Raw genomic sequence first — 14,570 nt, 5'->3', positions numbered from 1 at the left:
CCTCTGCAGAGTGTACAAACTAATCATGGTTAGCCGTGTCCCCGGTTATGGACATCTTGAGTATCTAGTACTTGGATTATCCTATTGTATCACATCACTCTAATTTAATTTGTTGGGTTGATAATTACTTTTAATTGGGATTGAGTTGGAGGTACCTTCTCAATGATGTTTCAACTACCATGATAGTTAAATAAAATTTATTCCTTTGTTGTAGGGAAAAATTGGCTTTTCGCAAAAACCATATAACCATAGAGCCTCCACCAGCCATATATGCATGTAGTGATAGCATTATTTTGTTCATTGCTCTACCGTGTTATATTGCCAGCATATTCCATGTGCTGACCCGTTTTCGGGCTGCAACGTATTATGTTACAGACTTTTCAGACGACGAGTAAAGGTGCGATAGGTCGTTGTCATGCACTCAGCTATGCCGTTGGAGTTGATGGACTCACTTTATCTTCCAAGCCTTCCGCTGTTATCGAGTTAGATGGCCTTAAGCCATATTTATTGTAATAAGTTCTCTTTTGAGACATTCAATGTAATAGGTGTGTGATTGCTACTCTGTTATAAATCCTTCGAGTACTGTGTGTGTCAGCATTACCGATCCAGGGATGACACTGAAGCACAGACACTTGACCGTCTGAGGTCGGGTCGCTACATACGAGTACCTACGGATGTCTGAGAGCACAAACGAAGATGCCATGGTCAGGTTTGCAATTGCCGTGGTCGAGGTGTTCGGACCGTAGTACCTGAGAGAACCAACTGTGGCAAACACCAAGAGGCTCTTGGCAATATCAGAAGCAAGAGAGTGGCTAGGTTTGCCGGGATCTCTTGACTGCATGCGTTGAAAATGGAAGAAACTTTTAATGGGCAATATCAGTGTCATGTTAAGAAGCCCACCATCATGCTTTAAGCAATTGCATCACACAATCTTTGGACTTGGCATGCTTTCCTTGGCATGCCCGGGTCTCACAATGACATCAATGTACTGCAGCGGTCACCATTGTTTGCGAGGCCAACGGGAGAAAAAACTCCTCCTTGCCACTATACTGTTAATGGACATGAGTACAACATGGGCTACTATCTGGTTGACGGTATCTATCCTCCGTGGGCTACCTTTGTCAGCACCATCTCTAACCTAGTTGGCCAGAAAAAGGCTCACTTTGCCCAAAGACAAGAAGTAGCTGGAAAGGATGTTGAGAGGGCATTTGGAGTTCTGTAGGCCCGTTTTCCAGTTGTTCGTGAATCTGCTAAACAATGGGTTCCGGAGACCTTGTGGCAGTTGATTACATGTGGTGTGATCATGTACAACATGACCGTCAAGGATGAGGGTGACGATGTTGCCGCAGCTCTAGAATTTGAGAACATGGGTGATCCTATCCAACTTTCATACCAGAATCCGGCCACATTTGAAGAGTTTATTCAAGTGCATCAAATTTGGCATCGACCAACTCACGAGCAACTGAAGGAAGATGTGATTGGGCATGAGTGGGTGGTTAAAGGGGGACACAATTATTGGGATGTAATATTTTAACTTTTCGAATTTGAACTAAAGCTGCATGCGGCTATTTGAACGTCTACACTCTATGTATGCGGCTATTTGATCGTGCAGACTTTAAAAAATGAGGGAGGCCGGAAGTATGTGGCTACGATTGGATGATGGCCTGCTCCATCCGTGTCCGCGGACTGGTCCCCCTGTCCGCGGACGGATGCGAGAGAAAATTTGCGGGTTGTCATTTGTCGGTGTCAAAACCGGCCGATCTTGGGTAGGGGGTCCCGAACTGTGCAGCTGAGGATCGAACGTAACAGGAGACAAAGGGGACACACTGTTTACCCAGGTTCGGGCCCTCTTGATGGAGGTAATACCCTACTTCCTGCTTCATTGACTTTGATGAGTATAGGGGTTACAAGACTTGATCTACCTCGAGATCGTAATGGCTAAACCGTAGATGTCTGGCCTCTACGGACTAAACCCCTCGGTTTATATAGACATCGAAGGGGGCCTAGGATTGTACATAGTCAGTTTACAGAGAAAGGAAACTACACATCCGGACGCCAAGCTTGCCATCCATGCCAAGGAGAGTCCCATCCTGACACGGGGGCAGCCCTTCTATCTTGTATCTTCATGGCCCATCAGTCCGGCCCATATCAAATTGCCCGGACACCCGAGGACCCCTTACTCCAGGACTCCCTCAGTAGCCCCTGAACCAGTCTTCAATGACGATGTATTCGGCACGCAGATTGTTTTCGAAATTGCAAGGCGGGTTCCTTCTCCGCATACAAAGCAGTCTTCTGAACAAGAGAACTATATCCGGCTCTGTACAATAGTCACAACCCTCAACCACACGGATACAATACTTAATAAGGTATACCCAACGATGGCCCTTTCCGTGAAACGTCACGTTTCGCCTCTTTATTATTTCGAGCCATTTTTTGGCCTCCCGCTTCGTGTTTCGGGACGTAGCCACTATTGACACATCTTGTCAAAGCAGAGATCGTGCCCCCTTATTGCGGGATTTTCTTTGATACGAGTTTGGGTAATCCAACCGTGCCATACGCACGGCCCCTTTGGGAACAGGCGGGTTTTAAGGCTAGTGGGGGGCGCTTGATATTTGCTGCCTATATAAGCGGATAAAGATCCATCTTTTTATCCCACGCCTTCTTTCTTCCTCGGCCTTCCCATCCTAGAGATCCAGCGCCCAAGCCTCGACCTTTCCCACCGCCCAACTCTCCCAGCCATGTCTGAATCCGGTTCTCAGGGCAAGTGGGTGGCCTCCTCCGTCACGGACAAGGACATCAAGGAGCTTCCGGAGGTGAAGTATTTGACCGCGAAAATCGCCCATAGGCTCCCGGCCAAAGAGCAAATCACCCCCACACCAGAGCCCGGCGAGAGGGTTGTATTCATCCCTCACTTTCTCCGTGGCCTAGGGTTTCCACTTCACCCCTTTGTCCGTGGACTGATGTTCTATTACGGGCTAGCCCCAAACTCCTTCCTTCACATCTCGGCGTTCATCGTCGTGTGTGAGGTGCTCCTCCGCATTCCACCCCACTTTGGCCTGTGGCTCAAAGTTTTCAATGTGAAGCCGAAGGTGGTTGACGGGCAGCACGCCGACTGCGGCGGCGCCATGGTGAGCAAACTCCCTAACACCACTTGGCCCAAGGGAGCCTTTGTAGAGACCGTGAAGGTGTGGTAGCAAGAATGGTTCTACATCACCGAGCCTCGCGGGACCACATGGGCGGCTGCCCCAGAATTTAGATCTGGGCCTCCCATGCGGCTCGCGTCTTGGACCAACAAGGGTCTGGACTGGGGGTCGACCGACGAAGTGATGACGCTGAAAAAGCGCATCAAGAGTATGATAAAGAAACACATCAGTCTCACCGACATGATTCAGGTGATGCTCTTCCGCCGGATCCTCCCATGCCAACGCCGACGTCTCCGCATGTGGGAGTTTAATCCGGACGGCCCCTGGACCCTACAATGCTTCTTTGGTACAACGCATGAAGATATTTGGAAACTGCTTTTTAAGGCCCAAAGGTCGTGGCTGGAGAAGACCGAAGACATTGGCCTTGACAGCGCACATCCGGCTACCGAGGTAGGCTTATCATTTTCAGACATAATTTTGATCCACGAGTCAAGGGGTATATTGAGACGCCTACTCCTTATTCAGGGCTGGATAGCGAAGGCGGAGCGGATCAGGTGTCTGACGCCGCTACCAGAAAACCCAGCCACTCCTTTGTTAGCGAGGATGCTAATCCCGGCGCCGTATCAGGTGCCAGAGAAGAAAACCAAGAAGAAAGGCAAGGAGCCCAAAGGTGGCCTCCGCCGAAAAGGCATTTCAGACTCTATGTCCGGAGACGCCGAAGCTCTCTCCTCCCATGAGAGAGACAAATACGATGAGGAGGAGGAAGAAGAGAGCAATTCCGCCCTAAGGGGAGGAAGAAGAAAAGGGCGGCCTCTATAGACACATGAGCGGAGGCTTCCAAGAGGGAGAAAATATCCCTCTCAGATGGTTCAGAAACAGACGCCAAAGCCCTCCCCGAACGGCACCCCAGATCGAAGCCCCTAGCCACATCGTAAGTACCCAAGGATACTATACGTATGTCTGGTTTCATAATCGTGATTCTAACATATTTATTTTGTGTGCCTCAGTCCGGCCCGCGATCTTCCCCAATCATCGTCTTCGGGGAATTCACTAGAGCCAGGGATGGTGGAGAGCGAGACGCCTCCACGAGCCTCCCCACCAACCGCTACGGACGACATCGAAGTGTTGTCTCGAAAAACCTCTCCAGGCCATGGGGAGGTGCGGGAGGCCGTCCAGATGGCGCCAGAGGGTAAAACCTCGGCTGCCGAGAACATGCTGGAACCAACCCCCATGGAGACTGATTATGGGGGCCATGACCAATCTGGCCCCCAGCCGAACACCATTCCGGAGATCAGTACGGCTCCGGACTCGAGCGGGCAACCCCCTTTTAAGGAGGGGGGAGCACCGACTCCACCGGCAACCTCCATTAATTCGGAGGCGCCGAACACTCTGACGGAAGCACTTCAACGTGCTTCCGTCATGGAGGAGCACCGTACCCTGATGGGTTCGGTGGTTGAGAAGATTCAGTCCGCCAAAAGCGGGCTGAATGGAGCCTTTACCAGCCTACTGATAGGCTTTGAGGTATGCGACGTAAGACGCCTTTTATATGAAAAAACTTGTGCCTGTATACAGATAGTAGCCCCTGAGACTTTGTTCGGTTTTGAAAAAAGCCGAATAGAGGATCAAATGAATATCGCAGAAGGTGACATACATATCTATTAAATGTACAGGCTTCCCTGTTGGCAACGACCACCTAGGCCGCTGAAGTTTCCGAGCTCAAACGGAAGCTGAAGCTGGCCGATGTTGACCTCGACCGTATTAACAAGCGGTTTGATGAGGCGCAAGGTAGGTACTTGTACGATTAAAATTGTGTCTGAGCATGGAGTTTTAAGCTAACGCACCCTCTTGTGTAAATGTTTTGCAGGTAGTGCGGCCGAGGTTGAGACTCTCAAGGGCGCCCTGTCACGAACCCAAGAGAAGGCAAGAGTTAGTGGAGCGGCAGCTGATAAAGTGGCTGCAGATTTGAAGGCCGAGCAGGCCACCCGCCGCCAGTATGAGGAGAGGGTGACCGAGGTCGAGCAAGAGCTCGAGGATGCTGCCCGCAAGTGTGAGGCCTTGGAGAAGGAGAAGAAGGCTCAAGCAGTCGAAATCTCCAAGGCTCTTCAAGAGGCCAGGGAGGCACGAAATGAGTCCCGGGCGGCTCGCGAGGAGATCAAGCGGGCTGAGTAGATAGCGGTTGGTAAGCCCTTTCTTTTGTAGAGTAAATTTGGCAGTCAAGAATATGCCCCGCTTACTTGATTGTGGAGTTCTCCAGATGTGTTTGCGGATCTTCCGGGGAGCTCCGCTGACGTTGCGAAGTTTTCCGGGCCCAAGAGGGGAACACGCCGGAGAAACTCTTCTGGTCGCAGTACCTGGCGCCAGAGCGTCCAACGCTGTTGAACGACCAGATGATGCAACTGATGGAGCTGCATAGGATGTCCGGACTGGCCATGAAGGACATCATAGTTCGGCTATGGCCCGTCGAACCCGTTCTTGGTAGCTACTTCGGCTTGGTCAGGCGGCTTACCGATGCTCTATCGCGAATTGAAGCTGTTAAGCGCTCCTCGTGTATTGAGGGTGCCCGGATGGCCTTTGCTCGTGTCAAGATGCATTGGGAAAAGATGAAGGCCCCCGTCGTAGCAGTTGAAGGACCGCCCGAAGGCAAGGACTATCGCAAGCCGGAGCACTATTTTGAAGATGTCCTAGAAGGTGCCCGTTTGATAGAGGGTCAATGCTCGAAGGATATGATATTTGAATGAATGTATCCGGGCTGACCAGACTTTGTGTTTATGAAACAAGGCCTTTGTATAACGTACTTTTGTGTTTATCTCAAATTATTTTCCTCCTGTGCGGCCGCTTTTTGTATCTGAAAGTTTGCCAATCGTCGGCTTCGGCCCCCATGTAGATACTATGGGGGTGTTCGGAGTAGCACATGACCACACTTGTTCCAACGTCTTGGTCCGTAAAGGAGGTGATCGTGCGGCGAACTAGGCAATCAGACTATGCGGCTTTACCACTCTCACTTAGCCATAGGAGTTTGACAATGGGATTATAGGCATAGCCCCTGGTGTGGTTCGGCTATCCGAACTTGGGTTCTTTAGACGCCTAACTGGTTGGAGGCCAGTCCTTTGTATAATACGGAAAAAATTGCGAAAGATTTTAGTAAGTCACCGAACCGCGGACCAGCTCTCGCTATATCATGACAGTCAGTTTTCGGCTTTCTCTACTGAGGTGTTTTGACCGGACGAACCAGAAACACAGTCGCAGCAGTTCTCCCTTTACTACCTTAGCCGATTAAGCGGAACGTAAGGTGGTAACCACAGGAGCCGGGCAACACAACTATTGACCAAAGACATGATTCGGAGCCGATGCATATAATGCGGTAATCGGGACGCCGAAGTGTACTACAAAAGTGTTTGGACTTTTTCCTTTTGAATATATGTGGCCGAATAAAGCCCCTGGCAATTAATGCCAATGTGTATATATCAATCAGTCGTGAAGATAGAATACAGATTATGGAATAGGCCAATACCGAATAAGGTAGGACCAAACTGTTTCCGCTATATTCTGATTGATACGTGCTCTTACAGAGAATGCCATCATCATCAAGGCTATGTTACATGCCAAGAATTTGAGACCAAGGGAAAGCTGTATACAGGTCCTAAAAAAGGAAAAGGTGATCTTGAAGATCCTTTGGACAATCTGCCGCACGTATGCTCTGCTTTTCGCCTGGGTGTATGATCCTTTGAGAGGATCGACGATCGAGTATACGTAAGGGGCCTAGAAAAAGGGCCCTTGGTACCATCGAAAAGTGATTTGGGTTGTAAAGAACCTGAAAAATAAAAATAAGAAGAAACAAAGGAAGGGTATGAGGGTCCGGATAGGGTCGAGCCGTATTGTGGACCTTTCCTTTAGTGTGCCTCCGTCCTTGCCCATGGTATCTTTAGTGCATAGTTATGTATGCGCGGTACGTATGCCGTAATCAGGTTGGGGTCTTGACGGAGGCCGAATTGCTAATCTAGCTCTGGACGAGCCGGACTGTCATTCTGCATGGTAGACCGGACTTGTTTGATAGTGTCCGGGGGCTTGACTGCCGATGTAGTATTCGGTTTGATAAGGCCACCATGTACTTCAGCTGCGAGGGCCGCGGTATGCTCCTCAGTACGGAGGGAGCGCTCCATGTTTCCATTGACTGTTATAACGCCGCATGGTCCGGGCATCTTGAGCTTTAGATAAGCATAGTGTGGGCCTGCATTGAAGCGGGCGAACACGGTTCGTCCGAGCAGTGCATGGTAGCCACTGCGGAAAGGGACAATGTCAAAGATCAAGTCTTCGCTTTGGAAATTATCCGGTGAGCCGAAGACTACCTCCAGCGTTATGGACCCTGTGTAGCAGGCCTCTACACCGGGTATTACTCCTTTAAAGGTAGTTTTAGTGGGCTTGACTCTTGACGGATCAATGCCCATTTTACGGACAATGTCCTGATAAAGCAGGTTGAGATTGTTGCCGCCGTCCATGAGGACTCATGTGAGGTGGAATCCGTCGATGATTGGCTCGAGGACCAATGCTACCGAACCTCCATGACGGATACTGGTCGGGTGGCCTCTGCGATCAAAAGTGATCGGACAGGCTGACCATGGGTTGAATTTTGGGGCGACTGGCTCTATGGCGTAGACGTCCCTTAGTGCGCGCTTGCGCTCCCGCTTGGGGATATGAGTGACATAGATCATATTCACTATTTTTATCTCGGGGGGGAGTTTCTTTTGCCCCCCTGTGTTTGATGGGCGAGGCTCGTCATCATCCTTGCTAGGCGGCCCTTTCCCCTTGTGTTCGGTGTTTAGCTTTCTGCCTGTTTAAAGACCCAACAATTTCTTTTGGTATGATTGGCAGGCTTGTCAGGGGTGCCATGGATCTGGCAGGGCCGATCTAGTGTTCGGTCCAAACTAGATGGACCATCTTTGTTTCCTTTGAATGGCTTCTTCCGCTGACCAGATTTAGAACCACTGGATCCGGTGTTGACCGTTATGTCTTCAGTATCTTCATTGTTGTTTCGACGCTTGTGTTTATTGCGTCGTGGCCTGCCGCTGCCATCTCTGGATTCAGAGGTCCTGGAGTCGCTGGTGATGTTGCTTCGACGAGCTAGCCAGCTATCCTCTCCCGCGCAAAGGCGGGTCATAAGTGCCGTGAGAGCTGCCATGGACTTCGGTTATTCTTGGCCGAGGTGTCGGGCGAGCCACTCGTCCCGGACGCTGTGTTTAAAGGTCGCGAGGGCTTCGGCGTCCGGACAGTCTACAATTTGGTTCTTTTTAATTAAGAACCTGGTCCAGAGCTTCCGGGCTGACTCTCCGGGTTGCTGGACCATGTGACTAAGGTCATCGGCGTATGGAGGCCGAACATAGGTACCCTGGAAGTTGTCTCTAAAGGCATCCTCCAAATCTTCCCAGCTACCAATGGAGTTTTCTGGGAGGCTGTTTAACCAGTGTCGTGCTGGTCCCTTGAGTTTGAGGGGGAGGTACTTGATGGCATGGAGATCGTCACCGCGAGCCATGTGGATGTGGAGAAGAAAATCTTCGATCCATACCACGCGATCTGTCGTTCCATCGTATGATTCAATGTTCACAGGTTTAAACCCTTCTGGGAACTGGTGCTCCATTGCCTCATCAGTGAAGCATAAGGGGTGTGCAGCGCCTCTGTGTCGGGCGACGTCACGACGCAGTTCGGATGAAGTCGGTATGTGGTTTTTGGCCCGGGTGAGGTTGTGCCTGTCGTGCCAGGCCTAATGGCCTTCTTCTCGTGTTGGGGCACGCCCCCTTGATCCATAGATTGATCTGGCTTGGCCTGCTCTATTGTCCAGGTCCTGTCGTAGGTCGTAGGTGTATCCTGGAGCCGCTGTCTCTCTGCCTCTACGGCGAGGTGGTGCGGGTTGGTGTTCGGCGTAGGTGGCCGCTTTATCTCGCCCGTGTGGTGGCCGGTCTGGTTCATCAGCACGGTCATGTCTTGACGGTATGGGCTCGAGGGCCTCGTCGTCAAATTGTGGTAGTAGCCGACGCTTCGGATAACTCTTTGCTGGGAGTTGAAGGCCATACTCTTCGGCAGCTAGGACTGGGATCCATCTGTCATTGAGTGTATCCTGTTCAGCTTGGAGCTGTTGCTGCTTCTTTTTTAGGCTTCTCGCAGTAGCGATTAGCTGGCACTTAAAGCGCTCCTACTCGAGTGGTTCCTCTGGCACGATGAAGTCTTCGTCGCCGAGGCTCACATCATCCTCGGAGATCGGTAGATAGTTACTATCCTCCGAGTCCTCGTTCCCGACCGTATCGTCAGGGTTAACTTGCCCTTCCTCCCAATCATCATGTTCGGATGTTGGCTCGACGGGGGCTTCGGGGTCTTCGGCGTTCTCCGGAGTGTTATTGTCTCTGGTGTCGGTATTGCTGTCTTTTTCACGACGCGATTTTGAGCGGCGCCGCTGACGTCGACGCTTTGGAGGTGCCTCAACAGGCTTATCCTCAACCGGATCCTTCCTGCCGTCACCGTCATCCTCTTTCGGTGTGTCCACCATATACACGTCATATGTGGAGGTGGCCGTCCAATGTCCGGTAAACAGCGGGTCTTGGCCTTGTTCGTCTCCGGCATCGTCGTTCATGCCATCGATGTCTTCGGAGGCGTAGTCCAGCATGTCAGTTAAATCTTCGACAGTGGCTATGAAGCGGGTGGTGGGTGGGACGTAAAATTCCCCGCTTTCAGCCCCTAGTCCAGGCTGGGCATAATTCGGAGGTGATTCCTCTGTGATGGCGAGGGATCGCATTAAGTCTAGCGCCTCGTTTAGGAGCGAGTTTTGGACGCGGAAACGAGAGTCCGTGGAGCTAGAGTCCGGGGGTGAGTCCGGCCTTTGAGTGATAGGAGGAACCTGGTCTGATTCCGAGTTTGCTGCGAAAACAATCGCCTCCGGATCTTCGATAGTGCGGTTTGCAGCGGAGAGTCCAGTGGGATCCAAACTCCCGTCTTCGGACATGGCGGTTCCCTCTGGATCTAAGGCCAGAGCGGTGGTCGGGGCCGCGGACCCTTCGAAGATCAAGTCTCCTCGAATATCGGCGACATAATTTAGGTTCCCGAAACTGATCTGATGACCATGGGCGTAGCTGTCGATCTGTTTGAGGTGACCAATCGAGTTGGCACGCAGAGCGAAGCCGCCGAACACAAAAATCTGGTTGGGGAGAAAAGTTTCCCCGGAAACAGCATTGTTGTTGATGATAGAACAAGCCATCGAACCTTCTATCGACGGCACAGTGGAACTCTCAATGAAAGCAGCAATGTCGGTGTCAAAACCGGCCGATCTCGGGTAGGGGGTCCCGAACTGTGCGTCTGAGAATCGAAGGTAATAGGAGACAAAGGGGACACGATGTTTACCCAGGTTCGGGCCCTCTTGATGGAGGTAATACCCTACTTCCTGTTTGATTGACTTTGATGACTATAGGGGTTACAAGAGTTGATCTACCTCGAGATCGTAATGGCTAAACTCTAGATGTCTAGCCTGTATGATTATCTTGGCCTCTACGGACTAAACCCCCCGGTTTATATAGACACCAAAGGGGGCCTAGGGTTGTACAGAGTCGGTTTATAGAGAAAGGAAACTACACATCTGGACGCCAAGCTTGCCACACGCCAAGGAGAGTCCCATCCGGACACGGGGGCAGCCCTTCTATCTTGTATCTTCACGGCCCATCAGTCCGGCCCATATCAAATTGCCCGGACACCCGAGGACCCCTTAGTCCAGGACTCCCTCACCATTGGAGATGCCCTAAGGCCTCATAGGACCAGTGCAGCAGAACAACAACCGCCGCCGATGAAGAGTAGCGTGGATTGGAAGGATCCAACTTGAATACACACAAACGTAAATAACGAACTACGACCAGATCCGAGCAAATCCACAAAGGAAATATCTGCCAGAAACACTCCTCCACACGCCAACCGACGATGCTAGACACACCATCGGGATTGGGGCTACGCAGGGAGAACGATATTCCATCTTCAGGGAGCTTCCACAGTCTCGTCTTCCTGAGCAGGACACAAACCCTAATAAAACTCGAAGGAACATCTAAAAACAAAGCCCTCCCGCTGGCAAGGACCAGAATCCACCATGCTGCCATGGCCCTAAGGCCTCCAGAGACGAAGCGAACCGGTGGGAGGCAGACTTTTCTCAGGGAAGGAGACGGCTGTAGTAAAGTAGCTTGCATGCTGACAAGCAAGCTACTTGCACAATTGTGTCGGTTCCGGAGATGATGTTGCCCACTGTACAACTTTCCAATAGGATTTCATTTGGTTGAATATGGATTCTAATTCCAAGTCTTATGTCTTGATGATAATGGGATTTAACAATTGAAATGATTTCTATCCCACTATAATTTTGAAGTGTAAGAAATATTAAGGGCCCGTGTGGTTACTTGTTTGAGCATGAATTTCAGCCTTCTTGCATCTGTGGCCTTGATGAGCCTGGCTGAGTGAATATAGGAGCCTGCCTGAGCAGAAACACATTGACGGGTGTTTAGTTGCAAGCCTATGCTACTCAGATGCAAACTGTTGGTGTCTGGTTACATACAAGACATGCGGTGTTGTAATATCTTGTTGTAGTGGTGAGATCTAGCACACACACTCAACATAGGCACAACATAGCAATTTCAACAAGCATTAGCCAAACAATTTAACAACCATAGTCATGATAACGACAGTCTTAAACAAACATGCCCCTAGGGATTAACCACACATAGTCTTAAACAAAAAATCACTACTAACACAAATACATTAAAGAACTGGACAAGTGCCTCGTCGTGCTTCTTGCACATGACCACCACCTCGCTGTCGGAAAGGTTAAAGGCGATCACATTGAAGGTGACAGGAGTCAGTACCTTGAAGGTGACGAGGTATCCGATCTGCAGCTGGTGAGCTACAGTGAAACCAACCGACCCTTTATCAAGGGTGAGCCTATCGTTGACCATCCGGAGTGTGATTCTGCTGGCACAACCGGTGTTTGCCCTCATAACGACTTCTGGTGGGAGGATGTGCATGTACTTGCTAAATTCACAGGGGATCGACAGACACTCCAACTTAGTTGCTTGAATGACCTTGCAGAGGTGCGATGGATTTGATTCCTTTTAGCAGCGCCGCCCTCCTCCGCCTCCTTTTCTTTTGATCGATTTCCCTCTACAACCAACTTGCCCTTTGGGAAGTTGCCGTCAGCAACATTGCCGAGGACAGGCTTCTCGGTAGAGTACTACATTGAACAACTGAACAAGATCAATGGAGCTTTTATTGAACAATCTAACCCTAAATTGACATGGTAATCGACCAAAATCTAACCCTATATCGACATGGTAACTCACCAAGATCTGACACTATATTGACTACATATGTAACATAATCTATATGTATGTCAACACCCAAATCTGATTGGACTTCAACACCGAAAATGGATCCTTGGACCCCCAAATCAACCCCTTAACTGATGCTCTAAATGGACACCAATATGGATGACCAAATCATTCTCTTAATTGATACCCCAAATCAAATCCTAAATCAAGTGCACAAAGTTTAAATCCATGCCTAAATACACCCCAAATCAAAGCCTAAATCAGGGAGACAAGGCTTACCACCATTGATGAAGCATTGGCGGAGGGAAGATAAAGCGATGATGAAGCTGGTGGTCGCTGTCAGTGCTCGCCATCCAAATCTTTTCCCCTATAATGCTCTCCACCACCTGCGAGAGAGTGGAGAGGGGGAAAAGTGAGGGTTGAGAAAGAGGTGAGGGGATTTATGGCGCGGCTCCAGGAAACAACGCACCTTCTCTCACATGTTCCCACCCCTATAGTCGGCTGCAACCTCATGGCCTCTTTGCGCTCACTTAGGTCAGGCTCGCTGGAAAAAGCTGATTCGGTTGTTCCTTTGGAGCCAGGCTTTGGAATGCTTTAAGTTTGATGCGATGCAGGCCGAGACGATAGCGCAGACAACCAAACGGGCCAAAATTGCATCACGGGGGCTAGCTGAGGGGGATGCATGCAACCAAACAGGCCCTTACAAACGCTAAAATGAGGATGAACATAACTCAGAACCTCTACTACTTAGACGTATACCCACATTGTGCATTAATCTGAACCATGCCGGTTCACATGTAAAGTAAAACTAAAGGAGAACTTCAAAATGCTAACTTTGTCAAAAGGTTCACTATTTTCAACGCAACAAAGTTTCACAACAACAATAAATGATCACAATACATAAAAGGTTGGCAACGTGAGATGTTCGGATCCGGTGGGGAGGGATGTATTGTTGAACTAGTGATTGGGGTGAGGCTAGGGTTAGGGTTCAAGAAAAGGATAAAATGTGTGTGTGTGTGAGAGAGAGAGGAGAGAGAGAGAGAGGTGACGAGAGGAGAGGTGGAGAAGGAGACCTACCCTTGGAAGGAGGTGAAGTTGACTGCAGCGCTCATCCGTGTCTGAACGAGATTACATAGAAGAAACATGAGGTTCTGAAAGAATTGGGGTCGGGGAAGAGAGGAGTGGAGAAAGAGGTGAGTCGGCTCACCGAGAAGTCTCGCCAGCAACGGGGAAGCAGGGCAACATAGGGATGAAGTGGAGGCGAGAAGGGAAAAAGGAGGTAGATGAAATGTAGCAGGGTGAGAGGTTACAGGAAATCCAAAGGAATGACAACTAAAAGAAGTGAATCTGTTTTAGCTTTCCTAACCCTCTATGCAATCATAGATTGAATTCCAACACCCAATTCCGGAATACCCAACCATGTCGATTTCATAATTCCATGAACTCTAACCCAAATGATAGGTGCCAAATGAGCTTTTAATAAATGTTACTTCATTTAGGATGGACTTGTCTTAAATGTTGGTATCATCGTGTACATATATAGCGGGTTCCAGCCAACATGAATCAATCATTGGTATAATGAGCCGATAATACTTTACTCATTAAGTAGTAGGGGGTTAGTCGGTGTTTGCAAACTTAAGTTCAAATATCAAAGAAGGTGTTGGTATTGTCAAAGGAGAGGAAGTGTTGCTGAGATGATGGTAATATTGAAGGGATGAAGCGTTGAAAGTTTACATCAATTCTGTTACTAAGATATTTTTGCACCACATGTTGAGAACTTGGTTTTCGTGGATGAGATGAAAGTTATGAAATACTATGTTACCGGTGGATGACAATGTTACTTTAGAGGCTGAACTCTCGGAACATGAGGTAATAAACTCGGGCATTCCGATGGAGCATAGTTTGCCCTTTTGTTCAGATCATTTTCCCACAGTATTCCACCATATTTTTTGGGAGGTTATTAATGGCAATCTTCTCACACGTTTTTTGGATTTCCACAAAGTTACATTTCCTATGTATAGTTCGAATTATGTATGAGCCGCCTAAAGGTCCAAATATTTTCAAAAGAGCAGGCCCCAATCGGGGT

The sequence above is a fragment of the Aegilops tauschii genome, chromosome 3 (assembly GCF_002575655.3).
Source record: "Aegilops tauschii subsp. strangulata cultivar AL8/78 chromosome 3, Aet v6.0, whole genome shotgun sequence".
Lineage (NCBI taxonomy): Eukaryota > Viridiplantae > Streptophyta > Magnoliopsida > Poales > Poaceae > Aegilops > Aegilops tauschii.
Note: the sequence above shows the minus strand (reverse complement) of the source record.